Source organism: Equus asinus, chromosome 3 (genome assembly GCF_041296235.1).
Source record: "Equus asinus isolate D_3611 breed Donkey chromosome 3, EquAss-T2T_v2, whole genome shotgun sequence".
In the NCBI taxonomy this organism is placed as follows: Eukaryota; Metazoa; Chordata; class Mammalia; order Perissodactyla; family Equidae; genus Equus; species Equus asinus.
The window spans coordinates 139,757,825-139,777,559 of record NC_091792.1 but is presented as its reverse complement, the minus strand read 5'-3'; the positions used below and the strand labels follow the sequence as shown (position 1 = coordinate 139,777,559).

Here is a 19,735-nt window from a genome sequence, read left to right as displayed (position 1 = left end):
TTGAAAGCCCAGGAAGATAGATTGAAATCCAAATCAGTCTTTCTTTCCTCCAGTGTTTGTGGGAGGAGATGTTTGAGAGGATGTGACTGCTGGTTGACCTGCCAGCTTGACCTGGGCAATCAGAGGCTCCTCACCCCTTCCCTATCCTTGGAATGTACGTTCTGCCTGCTGTTCACATAGCCAAAGCTATTTTCAAGGATGCAATCTTGAGAGAGCAATATGTTGTCGAGGCCATTTAGACAGCGTAGGTGACTGAACCCAGTCGAGGCCTCTATATAAACTTTTCAGATTCTGGCAGGTGGGTGCAGAGATGTACTCGTCTTGCGACTGCCCAAGACAAGCCTTGTACGTAGATTTCTTTGCTTATTAAACCTGCCACCTACCAATCTGGAGTGGTCTGCCTTTTTCTTCAGTCTCTCTGCCCTCCACATACAGGGGCCAGTTTCACATTTCATCAGGGGAAGCTCCTGAGGTTTCAAACCAACAATTGGCAAGCCAGCCTGGAGACCAAAGAAACAGGTTTTGGGAAGGAGGCATCCATGGGGGAAATCCTGAGTCGGCTATCAATCGATAAGTGAGGAGAAGTAGCCTGTGTGTCAGATGCTTATGGATGGCTGCATGGGTAGAGGACAGACCAAAAATGTCGCGTGGTTTGGTGGACCTGTTTGAGGAACTTCACATAGTGCACTGTGGGAAGGAAGGGAAAAAAATTGCTACTGCAGAGGGCTGGTCTCTACCTTGAGCAGCTCAGTTGACTACCCATGCCCAGCTAGAGGCTGAAGCTCAAGTTGGAACGTTGGAAGAAGAGATGAGGTTAGAGGAGGCTGTGCAGCCTCCACTCCTCTGCTAGCTTCAGATCTGGCAGACAAGGTGGGAATGCAGGATGATAGTTTGGAGAACTTAGCGTGTAGTTTTGCAAAGCTAGGAGGGTACAAGCTGCCACAAACTAAGGTCTGAATGCTTATGACAAGTCTGGTTGGGATGCCAAGAAGTAGAATCCCTGGGAAAGTGAGGAAAACAGAGAGGAGGATGTTGTAGTGATTGACAGTGAAATGGACAAAATGCCACTGCCATTGACCCCTAATACAAAGTAAAGAAAACGCACAGCAACAACAACCCCAGGCCCTAAAAAACATATTTTTTGACCTTAGACTTCTGCTCTTGTGGTGTCTGGTCATGGGATGGGCCCATTCCACCTGATGGGAATACCTTTCTACAGTGGGCTCACTTGTATGCCCGGCAAATGAACTAACATGTTCGATATATGGGTATACTGTAGAAGCCAGGGGTTTTCCTCACTGAGACAAACACACACATACACACACACACATACACACACACACATGCACCCCTGGCCCAGGGGTCACAGAAACTATAAAAGAATCCAGCAAAAGTTTGAGCAGTTGCAAACCTGATACTGTTTCAACCTAAAGAGGTGAGTCAGCAGATCAACACCAATATGTATGAGCTACAGAATGGTTGCAGCTTCATTTCTGCCTTCCACATCTTCCAAGAATCTTCCACGTGACCACTCTAACTAGAAAAACAGAATAAAGAGAATTCTGGGAAATGTGGTTCAGCCTAGCCAAGTGGACATGTTACAAAGCCCCCACACTGTCTTAGAGCTAGGGTGGGAATCAGATCCCTCAAAGCACAGAGAATGAGCCCCAGAGAGGATTATATTTCTCCTGAAAGAATGGATAACATGGATGTGGTGACCAGACAGCAAGATATCTGCAATGAATCTATTTAAATTATCCAAGACTGAGCTTACCACATGGTAAGTACTCACTATTGATAAAATGAACAAAAAAGCCAAAAACCAAACCTTTGATTTAAAATTTTTTAGACAACTAAAATGTATTCAGTGAATACCATCTATGCACTTATGGGCTTCTTCGTTGCAGAAAACACTGGTTATGAAAATGCAGAAATGATCACATCATTATCACAAACTTTTTAGCCGTCCCACTCTAACATATGTTTTATTTCCATGGTTCATCATGATGTGATCTCCCTCATTAATCTGACACAAATCTTAGTCCATTGAGATGAAATACAAGGGATGAAATAAACGATAACATAAAGGATTTTTTCCTCAAATCCTCTGGATAATATAGTTAAGCAAAGACAATAACCAATATTCACAAAATGTTCTGCTTTGTGAATTCCCAGCAGAAAACTGGCATTTCATTTAATGGGAACCTTCTACGTAACCATCCTCTCCTCGTGAAAGCAGTTGTTTGACACATTAGTGCATGCATAGGTCCATTATAAAGCCTGAACGCTTCCATTAGATAAAAGACCTAAAATGATTATGGAAAATGTTCTTTTTCTTCCAGAGTATTCTAAAACAAACACTCAGTAGTACAACATGTTTTAGGTTAATTAGTTTAATCCAATTTTAACTAAGTTCATGTTTCCATGACAACAAATGGTTTTTAAATTATTGAAATCTTGATGTTTCAGAATATGACTAAAATTAATTACCTAAGAGCATTTGATTCAATTTTTTTTGAATAATGTAGTGCAATTTTAGCATCACTATGGCAATCATTTTAATATTAGGAACAAATCATGATAAAGAACTTTGAAAAAACTGCATTTTCCATAAGATTTATTTTTACTTTCAAATTTTGTGCATGTCATTTTTCCATACACACCTACTTGGATTACATATGGTTTTACTAAAATAACATTAGATACAAAAGGAGACACAAATGCAAGCACACTCATGCCAGTTAGATATCAGCCCCAAATGATCCTTATTTCCAAACATTCAAAGGCTATATTCTGGTAATTTTGTACTATGCCTGTACATCCAAATGGAAGATTAAGACCACCAACCAAACAGGTAGTTTTGGCCTAATTTATAAATTCCAATTCTCTCACCAACATGCTTAGAAAAAAGGGAAAACTCTCAACCTGAGAATAGGACAAACACAACTCACAAATGCCTAAAAATGGGAATAGACCAGTTGAGAAAAATTTTATATACAACAAGAATTTTATTTTTATGCTTATATTGCCTTTCCTTGGAACATCCTTGTTTTTGTCAGAATCAAGTAGGGAAATGAAAACCATCTTAGTTATTTCATCAGAAATACTTTAATGCAGGAACTTGTTACACAGGTATTAGAGGCCTGAATACATAAGGGAACACTGAGTAACTCAGAGATAATAACTGCATGAAACATCTATCATCTATAGGGATGGAGAAGACAGGGATGAAATTGGGATTAACAGAACATAGAAGCTCAGAGGAGGGGGCTCACATAGCTGGTGCCCTTTCAGACCCTGATGAGAAGGTGTTATCCAGCTGATGTTAGTACTTCTGAGAAGATGCCACATGGCTGGTTCTGGAAGTGCTGAAGGATGATGGAGGCTGGAACCAAGTGATGATGTTTTAGCAAATTGCTGCTGCTGGAATGAAGTGTTGCTGTTTCTAGGGGGTCCTGTCAGGAACAGCACAGGAAATAAGAGATGAAAATCCCTTCTTTCGTTTGCCTTCTATTTCTTCTCCTCTATGCCTCCCTTTGGCTGAGTCTAATATGGTGCCAGCTAACAAAGAAGAATTGCAGTTTGCATAGTGTCAGCCTTAGCATCACAGAGTCTTGGCAAATGGAATTAAAGAGTGAACTTGAAGCTGTAAGACAATAGGTAAATGGCCAGAACATTGCAGTCATCATTTGTTTTTTCTTAGCTCTTCTGTTAGTTTCTCTCCGGCATTAAAATCTTCTCTATTTCTCCTAGAGTTTTCCAGGTTGCTCTACATTCCTCACTTCCTTCTAATTTTCTACTTTACATTGAAGTCCCTAGTCTTTCTCATCTAATCGATGTCTAATGGGCCACACCTCTATTTCATCAGGTGTTTTATTCCAGTTTTTCCCATCTTGGAACCTCTGCCCACCCAGAATTTTCCAACACAACTAGAAGGATTCACTACCTCTGTACTCTTCTAATTTAATTGATAGGATGGGGAAGGCAGGTTTACAGAGGAAAACATCATTAAATTTATACTTATCAGAAATCAGAAATGAGAAGCAGAAAACTATTGAATGGGAACTGTGGGTGAGGCATGATGCTGGATTGCCTTTCTGGCTCAACCAGGTATGCGACAGTGACAGAATATTTAAATTTCCTCATTTTAAAGATGGGGGTACTAATATATATACTGCTTTGCTGATGGATTCTTGTGAAGGTTAAGGAAAATCAAAACCATAGAAGTGTGTTGTTAAGTATTAGGAGCCCGGTAGAAATGACAGGTGGATGAAGGCTTCTGTAGATTTTTTGGGAGAATGATCACACAAAATCTTACTGGTGCTCACTCTGGAAGAATCAACCTAAAAAAAAGTACATGGGAAAAAATAGCCTCATTGACAAACCAATGCCTGAAATTTAGTGTATCTGCTCTTGTGAGTTTCAGTTTGGGGCTCATATTTAGTGCCACACTTTCTTTGCGATAATCCTGATGTGTGGTCCTATTTCATCAATACAAAGCCACACAGCCCTAATTATATCTCAGTTTCAATCCAGATGACTATTACCTACTCTTGGAGATGTTGTCCAGGAAATCCTGAAGTGAATTTTGCACATCCTCCAAGAACCTTCATTAACTTAGATTACTCCAAGCATACCGTGAGAATTCGATGATGGTTCAACTAGCCATTTTTACCTGAGGTAGGAATAAAAATTCTGACTTATGAATATTGATAATTATTTTTGAAAGGAGATGAAAATTTGGAAAATACTGTGTTGTGAAGATTACAGGATTAATGGGGGAAGAAATAACATAATGTAGATAATAATAGGATCTTTTCTTGATATTGCTTTACAAAACAATATAGACAGCAACTTTCAGATCTCCTGAGATTGTTTCCCAGAAAGCCTAATGAGAGACTTATTTATTAGTTGTTTGGGGAGAAAGAAAAACTTCAATGCTCAACATGAGTTACACACATGTCCCTAAGTTCTGTGCCATATCGATTGTGTTAACTTATGTATGTATGACGATTGAATGTTCTGAATAAAGAAGCCACCAAGAGCACTTGATTTTGGGAAGGAAAGGATCTCTTTGTCTCTGAATTGCACCTTTTGAACCCTAAAGCAGAGAAAGTTCCATGAAGGCACTTGGCTTGTGTCACTGGTAAAGCGCTTTCATAAGAAAAGATAAGACTAATGTACTTACTTAAGAGAAGTTTCTCATCTTCAGCAGGCCTGAATATTAATGACCCTTCAGCTTTGCTCCCTTCATGGGAATATGCTTGCTTGAATAGTTCATTCCACCAGAAATGTAACTTGCATCCTGACTGGTGAGACACCTAAAGAGCTAAGTCAGGGCCATCGCTCTCAATGGAAGCGTTGCCTGAAAAGAGACCACAAAATAGGACAGCGAATATTTGAGAGGGGCTTATGTATAACCACTTCAGGAATAAGCTGACACATGCCCGCAATAAAATTCGGAGTCAAAAATAGAGTCAGATCAGCATTATGCTAAGTCAAATCACTGCAGTGAAATGAGAATAAATAACAATGTGCTCGGAACAAGATGACCTTAGGGAATCACGGTTTTAGTGAAATGTTCCACATCACAAAGGCATTTTAATATCATGAATTATCAAATTTAAATAAAAATATGTGAGCAAGCAAAAGTAGAAAAATAATACCTTGTACATAGTGTACTGTGACTTTCCCTTTTTTGGATTGTGTCAAAAATAAGATTATATTTGAATTTAATTATTGACCTACGTATCATCATATCAAAAAATCCAACTAACTACAATATCTATTTATTGAGAGAAAAGTAAATTAAAACATATTTACAGTCTTTCTTGTACACGATTTTTTAATTGAGGAAAAGTTTTATTTTTTTCTGTAAATCTTCATAAAACAAACAAAAAGGAAAACTACAAATATTTTATGTCTGTGTCAAGAGATAAAGGCAGTCACTTGGATAATAGAGGTATAATGGTAAAAGTTACCTTAGGAACTATGTTGGTCATCTCTGATTTAAACCAGCCCTTGCAATAAACATATTCCAAAGAACACCAGCCCAAAAAGATGCTGCATGCACACACACACACACTCAACACTTTAGGATTTATATTTTATCTCTCTCTCTCTCTCTTAGGGACTTAAAAATGAACACTAACATCTGTAAATGCCTAGATTAAAGGAATGCTTAATTTTTATTAATTCAGCATTCAATTGTGCAATGGAAAAGATTTTTTCTTAATACTATCTATGTTTTGTGTTATTGATATTCCATTTTATACCTGTTAAAAAATACTAGTTTAACCATTTAGGAGAGCTACTTCTCTAGGCTTTTGTGGAAAACCTCACAGCTAGAGGTCTTATGTAATCACCTGGTGGCCCAGCTTATGAATTTATACTCACTCCCCTCGCTTTAAACTGACTCCTTTGTTTAGACTTCCACAGGCTAAGAAATAATACTGCTATTTCTCATAACTTCATATCCTTTCACAGTCAGAACTTCAAATCTTTTCATAACCAGAAATGTAGTAATGAAAATGCCCACAGACGCCATGTGGTAAATTTGTAATTACTTTACTTTTGATGGAAAGTTTTATTGACATAATGGAAGACTCATATGCAATAGTTAGAAATCATACAGAACAATCTCGTATACAGTTTACCTACACACACTTTGTAAAACTATTGTGTAATACCACAACCAGGGTGTTGTTGGTGATACAATTCACCAATGTATTCTTATTTCCTCAGTTTTTTTTAATATTCACTTGTGTGTGTCTATTTAGTTCTAAACAATTTCATTAAATGTGTAGGTTCTACACATCTTTAAATATACATTATTAAATATATCTGCAACTATGATCAAGATACTGGCCAGTTCCATCACCATGAGTATCCTTCCTCACGCCCTTTAGTAATCACATTCACCTGTCTCCAGCCTTTCATGTAATTCCCCCTGGAAATTCATCCAAATTATTGTGTACGAAAAGATTGGTCATTGTTAAGGCTGAGTAGTATACCAAGCTTTGCATGTACCACAACATTTTTAACCATTTATCTGTTGAAGGATATCTGGGCTGATTCCAGACTTAGGCTACTATGAATAAAACCTCTATGAACAATTGTGTGCAGACTTTTGTATAAACATAATTCCCATTTTCTTAGAGTGCAGTCCTTGTGTTTTATAATTGCTCCTTACCTCCTTCCTTCTATTTTTATTCCTCTTTCCTTCATTTCTGGCTTTTTAATAAAGTGCCAACAGTTTTTAAAGTGACTGTACATGTTTGCATTCCCACCAGCACTCACAGCATGAGTGATCTAGTTTCTCCATATCCTAATTTGCTATTGTCACTATTTTTTGAAATTCTGTTGACGTGCAGTGATATCTCATTGTCATTAATTTGCATTTTCTTAATGGCTATTGATGTTGAACATCTCTTCATGTCAATTGTGCTTATTTGACATCTGTATATTATCTTCAGAAAAATGTCTGTTCACGTCTTTTGTCCATTCTTTATTTGGGTTGTTTGATATATTTACTGTTAAGATTTGAAGGTTCTTTACATATTTTGGATATAGTCTTGTAACAGATATATAGTTTTCAAATATTTTTTCCCTGTCTGTAGCTTGTCTTTTCATTGTCTTTGTAGGGGCTTTTACAGAGCAGTTTTTAATTTTGATAAGATCCAATTTATGAATTTTTCTTTTTTTATGGATCATGCTTTCTGCATCATCTGATAATTCTTTGCATCGCTCTAGATTGCAAAGATTGTCTCCCATGATGTTTTATAACATTTTATAGTTTCACATTTTAAATTTGTCTATGATTCACTTTGATTTGACTTTTGAATAAGATGTGATGTTTAAGTCAACGTTAATTTTTTGTCTGAGGGTTTCCAATTACTGAAGCATCATATGATGAAAAGTCTATCCCTCTTTCTTTGAATTGCTTTGCCCCTCTGTCAAAAATAAATTAAGCGTATTTCTATGGGTCAATTTTTGGGTTCTGTATTCTATTTCACTGATATACGTATCTATTCTTCTGGCAATACCATACTCTCTTGTTTACTGTAGCTCTCTAGCACACCTTAAGATTGGGTACAGTGATTCCTTCTACTTGGCTCTTCTTTGTCAAGATAGTTTTAGATATTGGAAGCCCTGCGAGTTTCCATGTAAATTTTAGAATAAGCTTTTCTATGTCTCCAAAATACTCTGTCTGGGATAGTGATAGAAATTGCTTTAAATCATAGACAAGTTTTGAGACAATTGATGCTGTTTCTATGTTGTGTTTTCCTATCTATGACCACACTATGTCTTTCTGTTTATTTAGATTTTCTTTGATTTCTTTCACTGGTATATTCTAACTTTCAGCATACAAATCCTATTCGTATTTTGTTAAGTACATACCTGTGTATTTAATTTTCTTTAGTGCAATTATAAATGGTTTTATGTTTGTTTCAGTTTCCATATGTTCATTATTACTAATTAGAAATGCAGTAAATGTTAGTGTATTGACCTACCTTGCAAATATTCTGAGCTCACTTATTATTTTAGGAGTTCTTGTTTGTTTTGTTTTAGATTTCTTTGGATTTTTACATAGATACTCATGTCATCAGTGAACAGAGATGATTTACTCCTTTCTAATCAGTATGTTTTCTATTTCCCCTTCTTGCCTTATTGCAGCGGCTAGAACTTCCAGTACTATGTGAATAAGAGTGGTGAGAGCAGACGTTCTTGCCTTGTTCTTGATCTTAGAGGAAAAACATTAAGTTTTTCACCATAATGTTAGCAGTAGGTTATTTGTAAACGTTCCTTAGCAAATTAAGGAAATTTCTTTACAAATGGTATGATAAATAATGCTGAGAATATTTATCATAATGGGCATTGAATTTTGTTAAGTGGTTGAATTGGATTAATTTATAGGATTATATGATTTTTGTTTTTTAGCTTGTTGATATTATGGATTAAATAGATTGATTTTCAAATGTTGAATCATCTTTGCATTTCTGGAGTAAACCACAGTTGGTAATGGTGTAATATTTTTATATATCACTAAATTGTATTTGTTAACAATGTTGTATCTAAGTTCTTGATAAATATTGGCCTATACTTGGCTTTTTTGGGTTTGTTTTGTACTTCTTTGACTGTTTTTCATATCAGTGTAATCCTAGCTTCATACAATGAATTTGGGAATCTTCCCTCCTCTTCTATTTTCTGGAAGAGATTGTGTAGAATTGGTATTAATTCTTCATTAATAATTAGGTAGAGTTCTCCAGTAAAATCATCTTAGTCTGGAGATTTGCTCTTGTGGAACTTTTAGAATAAATACACAGTTATTTTAATAGTTATAGAAATATTCAAACCATCAATTCCATCTTGATTGAGTTTGGGGAGTTTGTGGTTTTCAGGTAATCTGTTTCTTCTAAGTTGAATCTATAAGCACATATGTGTTCATAGTATTCCCTTATTATTCTCTTAATGGCTGAAGGACCTGTAATGATAACCCCTCTATCATTTCTGATACTGGCAATTTGTGTAATAGTGTCTTCACCATTTTTCAATGTTTTGTCAATCTTCCCAGAGTTTTATCAGTTTTATTGATTTTTTTAAGAAACAACTTTTGTTTAATTGGTTTTGCTGTTGTTTTCCTGTTTTTAATCTCATTGACGTCTACCTTATTATTTTCTTTATTCTGCTTGCTTTGGTTCCATTTTACTCTTCCTTTTCTAGTTTCTTTAGGTGTTAACTAAGTTATGAATTTGAGTATTTTCTTCATTTCTAGTTTAAGTATTTTGTGCTATAAATTTCTTTATTTCCTTCTCAGAACTGATTTAGCTGTATTCCACATATTTTGATATGTTGTTTTTAGTTGCATTTCAATTCTATGTATTTTTTATTTCCTTTGAGACTTCTTTACCCATAGATTATTTAGAAGTGTGTATTAAACACTTAATTCCACATGTTTAGAAATTTTCCTATTCTCTTTATCTTTCTGGCTTGTACTTTGATACCATTATGGTCAGAGAACATGCTCTGTATGATTTCAATTATTGCAAATTTCTTGAAGTTTGTTTTATGGCCAAGATATGGTTTATCTTAAGAAATGTTCCATAAGTACCTGAAAAAGAAAAGTGCATACTGCTATTCTGAGTAGAGGATTCTATACAAGTCAATTGGATCTAATTTATGGATTGTGTTAAGCAGTTCTTCTAATCCTTGCTGACTTTCTGTTATTCCAGTTGCTGAGAAAGGGGTGTTGAAGTCTTCTGCCATAATTGTGGATTTGTCTATTTTTTTCACCACTTCTATCAGATGTTACTGCCTCTATTTTGAGGTTTTGTTGTTAGATGTGTAAACATTTAGGATCATCACACTTTCCTGTGGATTGATCCTGCTACTGTTAAGTAATGTCTCTCTTTTTCTGTAGTCATTTTCTTTACTGTATGTTCTACTTCATCAGATATTAAATACAGACACTTCTACTATTCTTGGATTAACGTTTGCCTGGTGTATTTTTCTCATACTTCACTTTCAACCTTTTTATGTCATTGAATTTAAAACGAGTTTTGAGACTGGCCCAGTGGCGCAGTGGTTAAGTTCGCACATTCTGCTTCTTGGCGGCCCGGGGTTCGCCGGTTGGGATCCCTGGTGCGGACGTGGCACCGCTTGGCAAAAGCCATGCTGTGGTAGGCATCCCATGTATAAAGTAGAGGAAGATGGGCATGAATGCTAGCTCAGGGCCAGTCTTTCTCAGCAAAAAGAGGAAGATTGGCAGTAGTTAGCTCAGGGCTAATCTTTCTAAGAAAGAAAGAAAGAAAGAAAGAAAAGAAAATGAGTTTCTTTTCAGGAACATGTAGTTGCCCCTCCTTGATTTTTGTTATTTAATCCCACAATCTGTTTTTGGATTGACATATTTACACTATTTATATTTAAGACTATTGTTGTTTATTAGCACTGAAGTATGCCACTTTATCATTTTTATTCTGTTTCATTCTTCTGGTTGTTATTTCTCTGTTTCTTATCCTTGCCTTCCTGTGGTGTATTTGAGTACTTTAAAGATTCCATCTTGATATATTTATAGTACCTGTGAGTGTATGTCTTTGAAGTTGTTTTTATTTGTTTGAGTATTACAGTATATGTATGTGACATGACTACTGGTATCAACATTTTATTACTTTGAATGAAGTGTGGAAACCACACATCCATTTGTGTGTCCTTACCTCCCACACTTTTAAATATCATTTTCTTGAGTATAGGTGGTCTTAATATTTTTGTTTCAATCATAAAGTATGAGTTACAAAACTCATGAAGATAGATAGACTATTGTATGTATTCATATTTCTGCTCTTTTTCTTAGTGCTTCTTCCACTTGATGCTCCAAGTTTATAATAAGTATTAGAAATAATTTGGAGACATTCTTGTCCAGAAATAAATTTGCTTACATTATCTCATCCTTATTGTAGTGCTGCTCTGTTCTGAACTAATATATATGAAGCACTCAAAACAGTGACTAACCCATAGAAAAAACTCAGTAAATGCTGTATGTCATCAGGTTTAATTTCTGTTCACTCTTTAGCCTTCTCTGCCACATTTCACTATTATACACTCTATATCACCAGCGTTAAACAATGTTCTATTTTTTCATTTATGTTTGGCTTCTTTATGCCATGTTTACATAGCTTGTTTCTTTACAAATATTTTCCCACCTGTCAATTTCTTATTCATCTTTCAAGATTATTTCAAGTATCACACCATTTGTATTAATCTAGGCAGTGCCTTCCAGGGTAATCTACATCAGGTGATTGAGTGAAGCAGAGATACTGAGGCCTAGCTATTTTGTTTTTCTGCAAGACAACTCTGACGGGCAATAGTAGAGCTTCCTATTGGGTTGATTGAGGCTTTGTTGGGTCTGCATAGAAGTTTGACTTTTTTCCTCTCACAAATCTTGTTTTCTTCTCCAACCTTTTAGAAGTATTGATCTCTACTAAACGTCTTGCACCTCTAACTCTCTCTCAGCTTTTATTTCCAGAGGACCCAAAATGTGACAACGCATATCATGACTATCATCAGGTGATTTGTATTTTAGGCAGTGAAACAAGTGAGCAAACAATTAGAACATCAAGAATTTAGATAAGCCAGAAGTCCAGTGATTCAGAAGAGGCCAATAGCATAGGAGCAACTGGGCAGGCACGGTAAGCACTTACGGGCTCAGGAATCAAATCAGGTTTTAAAGCTTGAACATGACTTCTGAATCCTCCAGATAATAAGGTTCTAATTTGTTTGATCTATCCCCTAATGATAAGGAAACTGGTAGGATAAGGATAGAAGAAAGACTTTGGGTTTAGATTTTTAAAAAAGAGACCACTTAAACAAATAGTATGCTTAACTATGGATGGACCGGCAACAAAACAAAACAAAACAAGCCGTGGATAATTGGCTTCTTAATTTGACTGATGAGTCTGCCTGTGGTGATCATGCTGGTCTTTAGCTGTGAGCAGCTGGGGTCAGACAGAATGGACAGTGAACAGTAGTAAACACTTTTTTCCAGTCTGTTTGAAAATGAAATTTTAAGAGAATGTTAATACTCATATTATTTACATGAAAAAGGGAAGAGAGAGGATACAATTTCAATAATAATATGTTGAGGCAGTATTTTGGATGAAGAGAAAGAAAAAGGAACTTATGTCTAAAATGTATGCAAGAAAGGAAAGTCAACTAGACTTTAGCATTTGTTTGGATATAGACGTAAAGCAAAAATAGGAAAGTTAATGATAAGAGCTGGCATGAAATATGGAAGCGGATGAAATGAATTTTGGTGTAAACTTTTGGACAATATGTGTTATTTTTAACTCATCTCCTCCAAGGAGTATAGTCCAGAGTCCTGAATTCAGTGAGTGAGTGCTCCACAAATAAACATATATGAGCTTGAAGAACAATGACATCCCAGGGGAGATATCTTTTTGGAGATTTAATGTGTGGTTGTTATGAATACAATGTCTCACATTAGCAGTTCGGGTTAGAAGTCGATAGACGCAGTTGTTCCTCCTTCTCCTTCTTTTTCTACTCCTTTTCCTCCTCCTCTCTTGCCTCTCCTCCTCCCCCTCCTTCTTCTCCTTTTCCTTTTTCTTTTATTTTTTTGAAAGGATTACAACAGAGCAGACCAGAACAGGGCAAGTTATCAAGACCTATTCATTCCTAGGTTGATGGAGAAAGAAGAACCTGTGCATAAGACAATGATACAACAGAGAGGAAAACAAAAAACAAAAAAACAGAGAGAGGGTAAAATGATGGATCCAATTGAAAATTTTCCTGGCAAAATCCATCTTCAAAAGCGTTAATGTTATGGTAAAGAAGAAAAATAATAAAGACTTTTGTGTTTAAAAATGAAGATTCATCTTAAATGACCATATTAACCATGAACAGAATTATTTGAAATTGAGGAAGGGGGAAATCCAATAGCCTAAATAGGTCCATTGTTAACATTTGTGGGTCCTGTAGAAAAAGTATAAATGGAGTCCACATACCATAAGTGTAAATTATTTAAAGTTATAAATGAATATAAGCAGCTATTAAAAAATTTTTCATCTTCTTACCCTAACAAATATATGTCAATAACAATCTCAAAACCCAGGTGGGAGTTTAGATAGATTTTCACACAAAAAATGGTGATGCGAGGAGAGCTGGCTCCTATCCTCTGACTCAAGATTTCACCTCTCTTCTCCCACTACTCTCAATTCCTCCACTATGAGGGGTGTTGCACATGCCCATACAGATACTGCAGTCCGTATATCCAAGTTTCAGCCATAACCCCAGAGGAACAATCACCTCTTAGCCGCACTTGCAGGCATGTGACCACCAGGTGCATGATGCACCCTTGGACAGATGGAGCTGGGGAAAATGCCCATTGGATTACTGAAGAAGGCTTAAGACTGTTTAGACAAGACATGCAAGGTCCTAGGTATCTGGAACAAGAAAGGGAGGCATGTAGGCTCTGAATGAGCATAGCATCTTGGTTTCATAGTCTACTAGCTCCGTGATGAGCAATGGTCATGGCTAGAACGGGGCCAGGGTGAGACCTCCCTCTAGGAGACTTTCCTGTCTTCGTCTATGGGGAGCCTGAGTCTGTGTGCCAGTATTTGAGACCTATACCAGAGTTTGTCTCTGCTTTCCTAAGGAACAGAATTTAGTCAGTGAATAGAAACTTTCTTCTTCTGTATTCAAAAACTTTGAATACAACTAGACTATAGACAATAGTTTTTTAAGAAGTAAATGTGTTTGTCCCCAGTTCCTTTGGTGGAATTTTGGACCAGCTTAGCCCTTGGTCCCAGTGGGAATAGTAGGGATCTATTGAGAAAGTTCTCTAAAACCATCTGGTGTGTTACAGTGACATTTACTGTCCTCTAATTTGCTCTCAGTGTGCCACTCGACTTTCTCTGTTCTCGAAGGATATCCCTGAGTTTTAAATTGGCTGTTTTTTTAATTCATTATCAAAGACTAACATTAAGACAACACAAAAAATAATGTTGCATTTCAAAGCAACAGCTGTGCTGTCTTTGACAGTGCTTTATTAAAAGTCTAAGTTGTGTACCACATTGAGTTTTCAACTTTTCAGAGAATGACACCAATTTTTATCCACTTCCCCAGATTTTTAATGAGCAGTTTTTCTCCTGATGTCTGTCTCAGAGGGTAGAGAGGTATGGTTTTTGGTTTCCGGCTGTTGCAATTAAGGAGATGATCATTATTTTGTGTACTCTAACATCACTAATAAATCCGATTAGGGAAAATTCTGACACAGAAAGTGGCTTAGTTGACATTGATTTTGAAAAGGCATTGATAATTACTCCAGATTGATAAACCTCATCTGTTTCAACAACAGATGCCTTTCTACAAGAAGGCCCACTCCATAATTTATCTTCATTTTTCCTCCTGTATTTTCTACCCATCATCTTGTGTATCCTGGAGTGTGTAGGAATAAATAATCTTCCACAGAACAAAGAGAAGAGCAGATCCGAATCTGAATCAAGTCATCAAAGCCCCTCACATTGCACAGTGATGCAAAGCTGCACAAATCATCGTTCTAAATCTATCAACACTTTCATGCTGTTTCCTCAATAGGCATAATTGGATGATTTATATTTCCTGCTGACTTTTAAACATGATTGTCAGTGCATAAAACAAATTAGTTTTAATAAGAACTTTCACATGAGCACACAGAAGTGGAGTGACAGGAACAGGAACTGGAGCTTTTCAATAAGTACATTGATAGAGCTGTACTAAAGGAATATTCAGGTAATTAGGATGATTAAGCAATAATGAGCATTCCATTTGTTTCTTTTATCCTACTTCACAACATCTAATGAACTTATTGATGAAAAGGATACTGTCTTTAAAATAATGAGTCCCCCTTGTCACGAGTGCTGAAGTGTTATACTGATGAAAGGGAAAGCTTGTCAGATTTGAAAAGGTGATAAAATGCAGACCCCACAGATTTACTGGAAATGTATGTTTCCTTATGAACCAAGTCTTAAATGAGTTACGTTTTACTAAAATAATTGGCTTTTATTATTTTTAAAAAATTTTATTCTAGAAAATGTTTTTTAAAAATTATAAAGCATAATATTTATAAAGCTAATTATTATTTTATTTTGGGGGAGTTGATGGAATTATATTATTACTTTGTTATTTTATACAGGTTGTAAATAATGGCAGAAATAACCTGACAACTAAAATTTATAAATATTATTGTTTTTTTAAATGCATTAACATTGTCACGGAGCATAGAGATTATGGCCACATGCATGGAGCCTGGTCTACGATTTAGGGTTAGTAGTTGAAATGAAGTCAGGTAAGTTAAGCCGGTAAAGGTGATTGGGGTCAAATTGCGGGTTCCTTAGAAAGCAAGATAATGCTGGAGGGCTTTGTTCTATGGGTAATATTGAGTTATTAAATAGCGAGAAAAATTGTGGAGAAAAATGTCTCTTTTCATTACCGCTATAGCAAGACGGTCATGACAAGATTAAATCACAGGGGTGTCCATATGATAAGCTTCATTTTCAGGAGTCTTGTCGTATGAAACAGTTTAGTTAATATATTACTGATTTATCTTCGTTGTTTGAAAACTGAGGCTACTGGGAGATAAAACAGCTGGTAACGAGTTGCGGAAGTTTGACGATTTTCCTATATTACTAGATACCCTATATATCAATACAACTATCACTAAGTTATCTGCAAAAAATGACTTTTTAACTATTTATGTTAAATAAGTTACAGATTGTTATGTAAATGTATTATTTCCTTATTGTCACATTTGTAAGTTTCAACCGAAAAATTCAATTAGTCAGATCCCATGAGCAAAGGTTCAACAATGAACTTTTAAGATTACGTCCCAGTTTAGATTGAGGAGTTAAGGGGGGAAAAAAGAATCTCTTATTTATTTCAGGAAGCTTTTCATTTCTGAAAATAAAATTCTAAACTTAATAACAGCCTCAATTCTCCCCCTTGAAAGGCACAGGGGGTGTGTTGAGGTAAACCTTTGCTGCACCTGTTGTCCCTGTTTACGTTTCTGCAACCAAAGAAGATGCAAGAGGCTCTTGTCACCCCCAGGGAGTACAACCTGCAATGTAGAGAACTGAAATGATTCCTGCGGACAGACTAGGAGTTGGCTTACCTGCCTGCAGAACCCTAAAACAAGCCAAAAATTTTTAACCACACTTTCATTGAACAGTCCTAACCAAGAACTATGCCAGTTAGAAAGAAAGAGAAGCTATTAAGTTGAACAAGGGTCAAACGGTCAAAAAATAAATGAACATTCGTATACAAGAAAATACTTCATATTCCAGTATATATCTCTCCATTATGTATACATATATACATGATATATACGTATGTATATATACATATGAATTTATATAATATTGTGTACATATATGTATTTATATATAACAAAGTTGAGGAAGGATGCAAAGCAAACTAGTAAAATGGTTACTATTGGCGAAAGTGGCGAGGGAAAGGTATTTCAAATTGTCACCAAATCAGACCTTAGATATTACACTTTAACTTTTTACCAGTATATTCATGTTCCACATTTATAACAAAGTAATTTTAACAAATATCTCTGTCACATGAACACAACAGTTTTCCTTGCCAGTTGAGCCTTCAGCAGGCACAATCACAGTGGCTCCTTCCTGCCATATAATGACAGAACCAAGAAGAAACAAAAGCGGACACTGCCCTCTACCGTTTCCCTGGTTGCCCCGTGATCACCCACACATATTTTTCCTTTGGGGAAGCTCTTCCAGTTCTGCATGATCTGTGTCTGCAGTGCTTTAGTAGAGATCCATTCTTGGGGTTACTGTGATTTTCTCACAGTCCTTTCTGGCCTTTATCAGAAAATGTTAATACACTTCTGTAAATTTAACAAATGTTTTATTCACATGTTTACGTATAATTATTTTGCTGAACTCAGGTCAGAATCTATAGGAACACGGGGGCCAGAATGTTGAAATGTGAATAAAACATTCATCAAATATGGCAAAGCTGTTTCAACCTTTAAGGGAAAAAATGCATTATTTTTTCTAAATATGAAGACTGGAAAAGTATCTAATTTATTCCTTTATGTATTTGTCTGCTTTCCATTTTTAAATGTATTTATTATTTATATGGAGTAAAATGTACTAATTAGTGAGTTTTTTTTTGATACTTATAGTTTTCTATGTACCACGAGGGAATTTAAAACTAAATTAGTAGGTTCCTGTCTTTAAGGAGCATGTTACAAAGTTAGAGAAATAAGATGTATGCATGGACAAATTTGGAGATGAAATAAAAGAGATTGTGAGAGCTCAGAGAGAAAAATGTGGTCTAGAGTAATGAAGAAATTCTTGCTTAAACTGGACCTAAAATATATTAGATATCAAAAGTTCCTTGTACCAGAGTTGCTTATAGTTGGAAATATAAATCTATATTTATATAGATATATATTTACATATACACTATACATTTATATAAAAATATGAATATTGAAGCTGTTCATATATATGCGTACATTATACTTATACCTATATACCATATGTATAAAATAGACATTTATATACATTGAATTACTTCAGTGTTCCGTGGCATGAGATACAAACTTAGTTCCATTTTGTGTTTTGGTTTTTAGGATCATATCATTTACCAGTGAATAAGTTTAGTAGCTCCATTCAGTATAAGCATTTTTTGTCACAATTCTCACAAAATATATGCAGTTAAAAAAAACAAGAAAAGAAAGATATTGGTATCCTTGTGCAAAATAAACCCAACCAAATAAATGCACTCACAAGTAAGAAAAAAACCCAAAACTTAGTAATGGAGATGAAAATTAAAAGATGTCTAAAAGAGTTATTTGTTTAAGGCAAAATTTAAATTTTTTTTAAATAGAAGAGAATCAAATTTTAGGGAGGCTAAGATATTAGAAGGGAACAAGATCTCCATGCACACTCTGTGACATTACAAAACAGTAATTAGTTAAGGTGCTTTAAGAAAAGCCCCAGCTGGGTCAAAGTTTTCTCATCAAATTAAAAAATGTTAGTGAAATTTGAAAAGGTTTAAGGTGTAATATGATCAGTTTAAATGCCACTAGGCAGAAATAAGATTTGAAAGAGAATTTGGACCTCAAGCAAATATACAAAGACCTCCAAATATGTCTAGGAAGAAGATTTGTGGGAACAACCTGTAATTCTGTCATAATTTAAAAGCTAACAGGTTAGAGTGAATGATAAAAACTTCACATAAGAGTTAAGCTAGTCAATTGTATTAACCTATTTTTAAATGTCAACTCATATTCTCGGTTTCTAACCCTCATTTTTACAGCCATATTCAAATTTTTCATCTTGGCAGACAATTGTGATGAATATCAAATTATAAAGAAGCCAGTTTGTGAATGTCAGGCTTCCTGGAAGTATGGGCAACTTGCCCAAGCAAATGTGATGCATGGTTAGGAATGAGAGGAACAGGTCATGCAAGCTGGAATCATGAGGCAGCCTCTGGATTGAACAGGACTGTAAACTTCCCCTAGATATGCCCCATTTCCCCTCAGGACTTCTTGGTGAAATAGAACTAGTATCATCACTAATTTGAATTTTTATGCCTTAAAAGCCCTTAATGTTAATAAAGGGCGAAAAAAACCCACAACCCACTTCTAATTATTGAAATGTTAAAGACTTAGGCTCAAGTTCAAAGCATCTGGATGATGAAGCTTTTTGGAGATTTCCAAAATCTCCCCTCTTTGAAAGAAGAAATATAGTTTGGCTAATGATGGTCTTGATTGGAAAGCTGCGCTGAGAGTTATATACCCTTCAGGGGACAAAATGATGAGGGCTTGAATGGAGAGAGGACGCTGAGGAAATATTTTTGTGTACAGGAATTAGGCCAAGTAAGATCTCATACTGTGCAATAATTCTCATTTTTAAACACTGAGCACCATTAATAATGGCTTTTTGAGAGATTATTTATGCTAGATGTTGTACAGGTACTTTACATCTATTTCTCCTATTTTTATAGTATAGATCATCAAATATGACTTAATTTTGTCCAATCCAATGGACATGTAACTATGAGGTGCCCTAAATGAATTTATAGAGAAGAGAAATAAAGATGTCCTGTTAAAACTAAACCAATAAAGTCCATACATAATAAGTCAGCAGACCAACTGTAATAGAAAAATAAGAATTTTTCTTCATTCCTCAACGTCAACACAAAACATCAT

General features: G+C 35.6%; 1 long non-coding RNA gene across 1 annotated transcript in view; it reads right to left on the bottom strand.

Moving 5' to 3' along the window:
* Positions 1-2,525: 2,525 nt before the first annotated feature.
* Positions 2,526-19,735, bottom strand: part of LOC139044882 (uncharacterized) — a 178,149-nt gene continuing 160,939 nt past the window's right edge. Inside the window, exons 4-5 of the long non-coding RNA XR_011502287.1 lie at positions 5,189-5,365; positions 2,526-3,455 (exon numbers count right to left, since the gene is read on the bottom strand). This is a non-coding gene — a long non-coding RNA (uncharacterized lncRNA). The remainder of the gene's footprint in view (positions 3,456-5,188; positions 5,366-19,735) is intronic.